Source organism: Helianthus annuus, chromosome 13, assembly GCF_002127325.2.
Source record: "Helianthus annuus cultivar XRQ/B chromosome 13, HanXRQr2.0-SUNRISE, whole genome shotgun sequence".
Classification (NCBI taxonomy): Eukaryota; Viridiplantae; Streptophyta; class Magnoliopsida; order Asterales; family Asteraceae; genus Helianthus; species Helianthus annuus.
The window spans coordinates 65,462,823-65,474,853 of NC_035445.2; the positions used below are offsets into that span (position 1 = coordinate 65,462,823).

At 39.4% G+C, this 12,031-nt stretch overlaps 1 non-coding gene across 1 annotated transcript; it reads right to left on the bottom strand.

The window, feature by feature from the left end:
- Positions 1 to 3,590: 3,590 nt before the first annotated feature.
- LOC118486078 lies at positions 3,591 to 3,697 on the bottom strand. Its single transcript, XR_004877934.1, has one exon. It is a non-coding gene; the product is annotated as a small nucleolar RNA R71 (small nucleolar RNA).
- Positions 3,698 to 12,031: the final 8,334 nt, after the last annotated feature.

The window sequence follows — 12,031 nt, forward strand, 5'->3', positions numbered from 1 at the left end:
CCAGTCAACAGAAGCCCAACAGTTAAAGCCCAATAACACCAAAATAGTCCAGTCGAGACAAGGGTGGTTGCGACTCGCAACCGAGGTTACGACTCGCAATCGAGGTCTCGGTTCATCACGTTTTGGTTACGACTCGCAACCAGAGGTTCCGACTCGCAACCGGCGGTTCCGACTTAGCAGCAGTGGTTACGACTCGCAACCGGATTCGATACGCGTTGATTGCGACTCGCAACCGGGAGATCTCGACAAGTCTTGATGTGGTCTCGAGTCGCAACCAAAGGTTACGACTCGCAACCGTGATTACGTGCACAAGAAGGCCTTCTAGAACCTGCAAACTGTACTAACCAATGATATTGCAATTTCATGAAATCAGTGTACTATACCCACTAAACATGTTTTCTTGTCTAAAATGTGCACAAAACAGATCAAACAAAGCATATTTGAAATATTTAAGCAACCTTCAAAGTGTTCTTCATTTATCAACCACATTCAAACACATTCATAACCACAATGAACAATCATTCTAAATTATGCATAAAATCCTTAACCGAGCCTTTATTAACAATCGGATGACAATCATAATCAAACATGTAATAATATTTGGCCAAAACATCACAATTAGCAACAATCATTCGGTTTTTGGTTCTTAACTTATCAAAACATGTTCAACACCACTCCTTTAATTTCTTAACCATGAACCATATACTATCAAACATTTCGAAACAAAAGCATGCTAACCGGTTATCCATTTCACATATTTTGATTCACACAAATCATGGCAAACAATCATCATTCATACACAAGAATCATAGTAACACATTTTTGTACTAACCGTTTGGAGTAGGAGTACAAGGGATTGATGAACTAAGCTCCAAATGATGATCTCGAGCTAGAATCCGAGAGCCTTGATGTTACGGTTGGATCCGAGAGAGATGAGAGGGTGAGGAAGTGATCTTGGTTGCTAGAATTCTTAGGGTTTTTAGTGAGAGAGATGAGAGGAGAGTATGAGAGTGTTGTGAGAGGAGTGTTGTAAAAATGGTTAAGGGATGGGAGGGTTGGTTTATATAGTGTCACAAGTGGGTTAGGGTGTGTGTGTGTGCCGGTTATAAGAGGGTGGGCTAAGGAGTGTTGCAAGGTCCAAACCGGCCCAATTCACTGCTCACTCGAGACCACTCCGGGTCTCGAGTCGGGTCCGGCTCACTAGTATTACACACACACATATATATATATATATATATATATCTATACGTACATATATGCACACAACACGTAATAACAAGCAATTCATAATTTTTCACTTAATAGTTTACGTACACACATGTTACATCGAAAGGTTGTCCGAGAAAATCCAAAGTGTCACATTGTGCTCAGCGGACACGGGGGCATGGTCAACTAATGTAGACAAACTACAATTAATGAAGAAAGAGGGGAGGATGGACATGTGGCCGTGCCCAACGGACACGGGGCCATGCCCGAGCTTCTGTTCAGCCTATAAATAGGAGTGCTTTGATCACTTGCAACTCATCCCTTGGCACACCACCTCTCTCACACTTCACCCACCACCATCACAAAACCATCATCCACCACCATCATCCATTGTCCATCATAGAGTGTGTGAGTCGTCTCGGGATCCAAGATTGATCGTAAGAGTTCTTGACAATCAAAGGCCATATTTGCCTAAGTCTCTTACATCACTTGGTGAAGACAAGTGTTTAGTGTAATACTTTTTATTTTTAATTTTTTCGCACTTTTTATTTGGTTATGTATTAATGACTTTAATAGCTAGTTTCTTATGTTGAAGGTGATTCTTCCTTATCGTTTGTCCGTGGTGTCTTGGCATTATTTTACTGTCTATATAAAATGAAAGATTTTCACCATTCATATCTCCACGATCTATATGGAGATATGTTGGCTACCTGGTCAGGGGTTAAGGGAACGGTTTGGTAAGAGTCTTGCCATTGTTCAATGTATAGATACTGCAAAGGACCTGGGTCAAATTTAGTAGGACCTCCTTCAATACCCACCGGTATTGGATGGCGGGGGTCCAAACTCTTTGATCCCCTCATAAGTTAAACTACTATCAAAACTTTAACCCGGCTCCTAAGGACTGTATCCCTGCTGACTCAGACTACTTAGCCAAGGGTAACGTCACCTTCAAAAGAGGGGCCTACCACATTATGCATTAATAACTTAATTAATTATCTTTCAATAATCCGACCCTTTAGGATTGTATCCTTGCTGACTCAAACTACTGGGTTGAGGGTAACGTCACCTTCAAAAGAGGGGCCTACTACAATAACTAAGATAATCTCTTAAAATGTGCAAAAGTGCGGAAATAATCAAAGGTTACACTATACACGAGTCGGATCCAAGTGATTGATCTTGTCTATCTGTTTTTATTTTTATTTTATTTTTCAGCACTTTAGTTAGTTTTATTTTTCTAGTTTAAAGCCTTTTTCTAGCGTTTTGATTTGATTAGACGTTGTGGACAAACCGGTACTAAAAGCTCTTGTGTCCTTGGACGACCTCGGTATCTTACCAACACTATACTACGTCCACAATGGGTGCACTTGCCCATATGTGTGTTTAGTGTTAGTAAATATCGTGTTTTATAAATTTAAAACTTGGCTAAAAAGTGTAAACGGGCTTAAAATATACATTAAAAACTATACACACTTACGCACATCAAGTTTTTGGCGTCGTTGCCGGGGACACAAGGATTTTAAGAAAGTTAGGAATCAACGGCCTAATCGTTTTTTTTCTAAATTTTTCTTTTATTTTTAGGATTTTGTAAATTTTTCAGTTTCTGCAGAGCTAAGCACGGGCCGTGCCTGGTCGGACACGGGCCGTGCCCAGCATTGTTACTGGCAGTTTTTATTTTCTGAGTTACAGAGAGCTGAGCACGGGGCCATGTCGGTGCAACACGGGGCCATGTCCAACTCCCCAGTAACAGGGATCCGGAAAACAATCACTGTATCTCCGACCAAGGGCCGTGTTCATCTGAGCACGGGGCCGTGGTGAACCTTCTGACCAACATTCTTTTCTGTTTTTATTGCAGGGCTTGGAACTCAGACGCCACATTTGCATTCTCCATGTAGTGTATGAGCTCCAATTCCAGTAGAGACATAAAAGAACCCCTAGACGAACCCGAACGCTTTCTACGAAAGAGACTCAAAGCTAAAAACCAAGAGAAAGTTTTGGGGGACCTACTTCCAATGGCGGACCAACGTACCCTCATGAATTACCTACGACCCACTGTAGGTAATTTAGGCGCCGCTATCAATGCACCGAATGTCGAAGCCAACAACTTCGAACTTCGGCCACATTTGATACAAATGCTTCAAAACTCCGCAACCTTCCATGGGCTTGCGGACGAGGATCCCCATCTACATATTACTAATTTCTTAGAAATATGTGATACATTTCGGATCAATGGAGCATCCAACGACGCCATCCGCCTTCAAATGTTTCCATTTTCACTAAAAGAACGAGCTAAGGCTTGGCTCAACGCCCTCCCAGTTGGCTCGGTAAACACCTGGGATGAACTGGCCCAAAAGTTTCTATATAAGTATTTTCCTGCTAAAACGGCTAAATTAATGACAGAAATTAATACATATTCACAAGAGGATGGGGAATCCTTATATGAAACTTCGGAAAGGTTCAAGGAGCTACTAAGAAAGTGTCCTCATCACGGTCTTGCGGTGTGGCAACAAGTATCCACGTTCTACAATGGGTTATTACCACACACAAGACAAACACTTGACTCTAGCTCTGGGGGACTTTTAGGTAATCGCCGCCCAAATGAAATATATAATCAAATTGAGGAAATTGCTCAAACCAATTTTCAGTGGCACACCCCCCGAGGCAATAAATCTATTGCCCCGGGCGCCCATAAGGTTGATGAAAGCACTTCTTTACAAGCCCAAATCGAGGCCCTTTCTTCAAAAATCAAAAAACTAGAAATGACAAAAAGCGCCTCGGTTATGGTTTGTGAAGGGTGTGGTGGGCCACACGAAAATTGGAGTTGTATGAAAGATATAGATGATTAAATAGAGTCGATAAACTACAATGATAATAGACCTAGGCCGTCGGGTCCTCCAACGGGTACCTACAACCAAGGATGGCGTAACCACCCTAACCTTGGTTGGAGAGAACCCGGCAATAGTGGTAATCAACAAAATTTAAACCAACGAACAAACTTTCAACAACTAAGAAACGAGTCACAAAATTTCTCTCAATAACAAGGTGGACGAGAAAGGCTTGAAGATACTGTATCTCGCCTCATCTCCGACACCGAAAAGAAAAACTCGGATCGATTTCAACAATTGGAATCGAATTTTAGAAATCAACAAGCTAGTATACAAAACATTGAAAAACAATTAAATCAAATAGCTCAAAATTTCTCCGAGAGACCACAAGGCGTGTTACCAAGTAATACCGAAACCAACCCGAAAGCACAAGTCCATCTCGTAACATTAAGAAACCGTACCGTGGGTTCCGAAGACGCTCCACCGCTGCAAACTGAAAGAAGCACAACACCTCCCCAACAAGAGAAGGCTCCTTCACCAAGTCAAGAGCCTACTAAGGCTCCTTCAGTTCCATACCCCGGTCGGTTAATTCGTCAAAAGACCGATGAACAATTCGCAATATTCAAAGATTTATTAAAACAATTACATGTTAATATTCCATTTATCGAAGTCCTAACTCAAATGCCTAAATATTCAAAATTTATGAGGGACTTCCTCACTCATAAAAGGAAAATTGAATCATTGCAATTAGTTAACTTAGGCGAAGAATGCTCTGCCTTACTACTCAACAAACTCCCGCAAAAGAAGATTGATCCTGGAAGCTTCACGGTTCCTTGCTCAATTGGGGAGTCCCCCATTCACAATGCACTAGCCGATCTTGGGGCTAGCATAAACCTCATGCCCGCTTCAATGTTCAAACGACTCGGCCTAGGAAAAACGAGCCCTACGAAGGTGAGCATACAACTTGCCGACCGATCCGTCAAGTATCCACAAGGTGTCGCTGAAAATCTATTGGTCAAAGTCGAAAATTTCGTCTTCCCGGCCGACTTTGTCATACTAGACATGGAAGAAGACGCTGAAGTGTAGGATCGAATGCTGACCCGAACGAGTCATTCAGAGGTTATCTCTTGCGTTTCAGATGCGGAATAATAAGAAATGCAAGTAGATATAGCTTGTTCTTCCTCCTAACTGCTTGTATTATTGATTTGAAACGTTTTACAGAGCAATCGTCACACCGGCAGAGCTTCGGCGTGGAATTTCACATACACGTTATGAGGACCGCTCAGACATCCCCTATATATAGGCTGCTGGGTCCGCTCATGTGACACATGTCCATAAGAGCGGACCAGACATGTTCACAAAAGCGATCCATACCTGACAAATAAGCGGTTCTAACACCCTATGTCCATATGAGCGGTCCTAGCCTATAAAACCTATACAGACTCCTGTTTTCTCGTATTTCGTGCCCTATGCTATACAATACGACGTAAGACCTGATCCTAGACACATAGACGGAATCAACAGATGTAGTGCACTAATAGACTCCCCTTCAGATGTTGATGGAGTCGACTATCAAGCACTGTCTCCGTGTCTTCACATCTTCAGTCTTAATCAGTCTCTGGGCTTTCTCTTTCTCTCTATCTTCAGCCTCCCTCTCTCGATTTACTGATATTCTTTTGTTCTTCAGTAACATCTTCAGGATCGTTGTCTGATCTTCACAGGCTTTCAGAATCGAATAACCTGGCTCTAAAAACACTTTAATTCTCTTGATCAGATCTCTTGATTCCTTAAATTCATTAGCATCAACAATAAACGTGATCTTCAGAATCAGAATCTATCTCTACTCATTCTTTCAGGATCGATCAACCTGGCTCTAACAGATCTTCAGGAATCGAAACTTGGCTACCTGTACAATCTCAACCCATAAATAAATTTTCTAATTTCATCACATATCAAATACCTGTGCACCAACATATGACTCTTTATCAATCAATTTATGATGAACCACTTGAAGAAGATAGATTAATGAAAACAATTAGATTTACACAAACACTCCCCCTCAAAGTTTGCTCATCATGTTTAGCATTCGGAATTTTGAAAATCAGTTCTCCAACATCAGTTGTCGAAAATCTTTTTGACTTTTTCAAAAATTATGCTAAAACACACACAAAATCTTTTTGAATTTTCTGAGAGACATTATCTGACACTCCTAGTAAAAAAAACATACAGAAATGTAATATTTACAATCAATATTTTGTGAGTTCGTGCAAGAGGATCATATCAATTTATGAGACAAATCACCAACACCGTTAAGATTTATTTCATTTTAAGCTTTAAACAATTTACCTAGATTGTCAGTATGTTTGTCCTCTTTAAATTCTCAACACAAATTTCAATCGATTCGAGATACGATATTAATGTTTTAGAGACTTAAACTTAATTGTGTATCACTCCACTTGAATATACTCCTGTATCCAGATCCCACATATTCAGTCTTACAGGTGAATATACCACAACTGATATCTGTAACGGGGTTAGGTGCGAAACCGTGAGAGCTCAGGTCAGAACTTCCGTTCAGCAGAGAGATGACGGCTCGACTTTTGGTGGGTCCCCTTTAGAGGATCTTTTGAATTACAACAGCAATGACTATCAATTTTATTGTTTAATCAGATTGCTGAGGGCGGCGCTTTTTCAAGCATTTGCAGAAAGTATTATCCGGGGACTAGGTCAGTACTTCCATACAGCAGAAGTCCCGGGATAATACCCCAGATATCACTGAGCATAAAGACCTAGTATCTCAGAATATGGGACCTTTCAAACAAGATTTCGGGGGTTACCCATATATTCAAGAATAGTTACCCACAAATTAAGCAAGTTTGAATTAGTTTTATATCTCGTTTCAATTTACTAAATGTGCGAAAATCTACTGACACATCCATAGTAAGATTGTTTATCACCTTTTAGACTTTTCAATTCTTTAGCGTGCCGTGATAGTCCACTGATGTACTATCATTTCCTCTTTTTGCAACAAAACTCATTTTTTTGAATTTTATCATGTTTTTGGCTTTTTCAAATTTTTCAAATGTTTTTGGATTTTCTGAAATTTTTCTTACTCCCCCTAAAATGCAAACACATTTCAAAGGAAATTGGAAAATAAAAGACTTTTGACCCACTTGACAAACATAGAAAACAATACAAACTGTACAGAAACTTGACAACTGATATCGAATCACCTCAAATCGCCATTCACTTAGCATAAACAATCTGAACTCCCCCTATCACAAATCATTTTCTCATTTAGATTTCAAAACATTTAAGTTTGTTTTAATCAATATGATTTTTCCGGAAAATGAATTTGTGTTTATAACAACCACTTGTAGGTCTATTTTTAAAAAAAAAAACGGGGATGTGGTTCACCATCTTGTCTATCTTTTGCCATGGATAGTAAATCAAGTACAATTTAATGTCCCTGATTTATCATTTTCATTTAAGAACCTTCTGTACCACTTGTAAATGTAACCTCTTCAAAATTTAACCACAAATACCACTTGTGGGATCAAGATTACCACTTGTAGGAATGTTACGTCTACATCACCATTTTACCAATCAGGATGCCGATTCCTGCTTCGCAATTACCAACCTGGAAGCTCCGGCATAGTCCTTCAACCTGCAAAACATTCAAACACTATTCAAAATCTTTCAAACAAACTTTTTAAACACTAGAATGATGCCGATTCCTGATCCACGATATAAACTTGGGATCTCCGGCGTAGTCCTAAGACTATCATGGAAAACAAACTTCCAACCAAGTCTTTTCAGACTTGATGACTTTTAGTTCCTGAGCTGTAGGGTTGTATGTTGCCTTTTTAGTTGCATAAAAATCTTTTACCCCCTTAGCTCTCCCACTCAACATTTTCCCAAAAATCTTTTTAACATTCCCATTGAACGTTTTCTCGACATCAAATTCATCCTTTTCTTTATAAAACTGATTTGAAATCTCAGTTTTTCCCACTTTCTTCTTCAGTTCCTCAAACTTCAATGATGGAAATTCCTCATCATTCACTGAAATCTTCTTCTTCACCTGTGGCTCTTCTGGCTTTGTGGAACCAGATTCATCGCCGACATTCACTTCACCTTTCTTTGCAACCCACACCTGGTTGTCTTTTCCTTTCTTTTTGTAAAAATTCTTTTCCGAACACTCGCCAACCTCAAATTTTGAATTTTCAAAAATTTTAGATCCATTGGTTGGTGTGTCAATATCAACAACTTTCTCTTTCAACTTGTGAGAAACTCCCTGTTTTGATTGTGCACTTTTTGAGCAATTCCATGCAATGTGACCAGCTTCATTGCATCTATAACAGGTTCTAGTCTCTCTTAGATAACATATATCAGCTCCATTCTTCTTTCTTTCAGCAAGAAACTCTTTATTAGACTGTTTCCAGAACGGTTTCTGCTGTTCCTCCTCAGCACTTCCACCTGACACAAATTCATATTTTGTTTTAGAATTTTTCATATTTTTATCATTTTCTGGTGGAATAAAACCAAGACCTTTCTTTTTGTAGCTATGATTCTGATTAGGTTTCTTTGGAAAACCAGGACCAGAGTTGTAACCTTTTTTCTTGTTTAAACGTTGCTGAACTCTAGAAGTATATTTTTTAGATTTTTCAAAACTTTTCAAAACTTTTAATTCTGGAATATTCACCTCTATAAGTTTGAAAGTTTTGTTTATTAGTTCTGTTTTAATACTCATTATTGGGAACTCCATATTGTAATATAATTTGTCCGAACCATTCAAAGTATACACAACTTCGAATGTTTCATCATTCAAATCTGCCTTTGACAATAAAAATTCTTTACTATAAGACCGTTTTTCCGACGAATTTTGACTGTTGACTGACGACTTTGACTTTCCAGACCCAGATTTCAACTCAGACTCCTCATCAGTATCCAACACCTGATCGACCACCTTTTTGATAAGAACAGACTCATGATCAGTATCGGACGAGGTATACGTGATATCTATGTTATCTGGTAAACCGTCAGTTGTGTCGGTTTTAAGCTTTATATTGACTGCTTTTTCCAATTGCTCCTCATTTGGTCTCCTAGGTAAATAACCATCCCAAATCGGAGGTGGACATTTGTTGTAACTAACAGTTGATTTCTTACCACAGTCTTTATTGTCTTTTAGCTTCTCATCTTTGAAAGCTTCCATACCTGCAACAGTTGGGTAAATACGGTCAATGAGATAATCAGAACTAGAATAACTTTGCAATAAGCGTCTAATTCTCTCATTCTCTATTTTTTCTGTCTCCAACTCTTGCTTCCACTTAGCACTCTCTTCGATGTAGAAGTTTATTGCTTTTTGTTTTGTCATTAAAACTGCATTTAACATCGTCAGTGCTTGTTCTCTCTCTGAGTTTGTCTTTTGAAGACCAGTCACTGTTTTATTCAAAACATCGTAAGATTCTTTCACATAGTTGAGGTTGAACAGTAACTGCTCCTTCTTCTTCTCATACTCAGCTATGATGTCGTCTTTAGCTGCACAATCCTTGCAAGCTTCCAATCACTTCTCACATGGCTTGACGACTTCAACAATTTTCTCAACTTCGATTGTTTTAACAACTTCAACCACTTTTTCAACTTCAATCACCTTTTCTTCTTCTTTCACAACCTCAGTAATCTTCTCAGCAACATTCTCAGCGTTTTGAATATCACCTTCAGATTCAGCTTGTTGTTCTTTAGCAGCTCGTTTCTCCTTCAGTTTCTCCATTCTTTCTGCAAAATAGAAATGAAAACTTTCAGGAGAAAGATGAGTTTTTGCAATATTTATGTGTTTTTCTTCCTCATCATCACTACTACTGCTGTGATCTGGTGATTGATCAAATTTTACAGACTTATCAGAATCATCATCTGATTCATCAGAAACAGTCGGTGTTTTATCAAATATAACTGCTTTTTCTTGAACATTTTCATTATGTACACTTTTATCAGAATTTTGTACTTCTTCATCTAAACCCTGTAAACCTTCATTTGAACTTTCTGACACTTCCCCAGAATGTTCTGAAAGATTATCAGTACTGTCTGAGCATTCATCAGACGGCACAGACTTTTTATCTTCACTTTTCACAGTCTCTCCGATAGATCTCATCCAAGTAGCAAACAAATCTGGCTCACGGACGATTTTGGAAATGAAAGCTTTAAACTCTCCCTTCTTATCCACAAACATATCCCAACTGAAACCTTCTGGTAGTTTCTCATCATCTTGATCGATAATGCGTGCTGCTGTAGCTTCGGATGATATGTAATCACTCCAGCTGAAATCTACCAAACATGCTCTTTTGGGATCTTCAATCTTTCTCCCATGAGCTGTCTGAGGTTCTTGGGATTGGCCGACTTGCTGATAGATAACTTTACGGTAGTAGTCATCTTTCCCGAATGGATTCTGTGCTCCGCTAGCTTCTCTTCCTTTGCATTCCCGCTTGAAATGGCCTTTCTCCCTGCATCGAAAACAAGTAACTTTAGATTTATCAAAACCTAAAGTAGAAACATGTGCATCAAGAAAGTCATTTCTCCCGGTAATGGTTTTGAATTTCTCAGCTCGTCGAAGAACACTAGCAAGACACCATTTAATATCCATGAGTTCCATTTCTTTGGCGTCTATCTGATCATAATCCTCTTTGGTAAGCATAGGATTTCCGATCCGACCAGCAACAAGACCTTCATAGGATAACAGAACTGAACCCAGAAGTGCCATGTGGTCTTTAGCAGTGTCTTCAGAGAAGCTTTGTCCTTCTGGAAGGTTGAGAGCTATGTTGCACTGAATTATGTATCCATTTCCAGTTTTTGTACTCTGAGACTGAAAACTAGTGTTAGTCTCTTTTGGATTCACACTCGGAAACGATGAAAACCCGCTGCTACTCTTGTTCGAACCCTGATCAGCTTTTTCAGATGAATCACCAGCACTGAATGCAGTTTGTATCTTCGGACCTCTTTCAGATTCAGTAACTGGAACATTACCCCGGTAGTACATCTTAACATCCTGTTGACCACTTGGACTATTCATTCTAGCAATCTTTTGCTGCTCAAGATCCTGACTCTCTATTTTCTCAATGAACTGTGAAATAGTCAGCCCGTCATACACACCAGTATTCTTTAAAATCATCAAATACGTTCCCCACTCTTTCTGAGGTAACGCGTCAGCCAATTTATCCACCCATTCCTCACGACCTTTTTCAACTCCCAACATCGATAACGATCGCACCAAGTGACAGTATCTCTCGATTAGCTTTTTAGTATCCTCTCCCGGCAAACTACTAAACAGATCGAATTCTTTCTTTAACAGTGCTTTCTTGCTCTTGATCATGTTTTCACTTCCCTCGAATTTAACCTTAAGAGCATCCCATATCGACTTAGCAGTTTTGTCGTGCTGTAACAAAATGAATATATCTTCCTTTATAGCCTGCTGCAACAAACTGATCATCATTTTCTCGGCTCTATACATTTCTCTTTCTTGATCAGTAAATTCAGATATCTCTTTAATAACTTGCAAATCTGTTCGAGGCAATGTGTACTTTTTCAATATGCATTCCCACGATCTGAGATGATTTGCCTGAACCCAGTTTTCAAACCGATCCTTCCACCCATAATACTCCTCAATGCTCATCAATCTAGAGGGCTTTGAGTTGTTCCTGTCTCATTTTCCAAATTCATTGCTTGAGCAATTGCGGCTGGAGTAGTCGATGTAGCAAAAGCGTTGTAGAACTCGGAATCCATGTTGACTTAGCACGATTTTCAAGGTAGATGACAAAAGAGCGATCCAACACTGAACAAATAAGCGAACCAGATGTTCACAAGAGTGAACCGTACTTTGGAGCGGTCCAACAACAATATCCTTTCGAGCGGACCAGATAAAAACCAAATGAGCGATCCAAGATGTCTTTGAAGCGGTCCAGAAACGTACACTCGAGCGGTTCAAAATTGTTTGAATGAGCGGTCCAAGATAC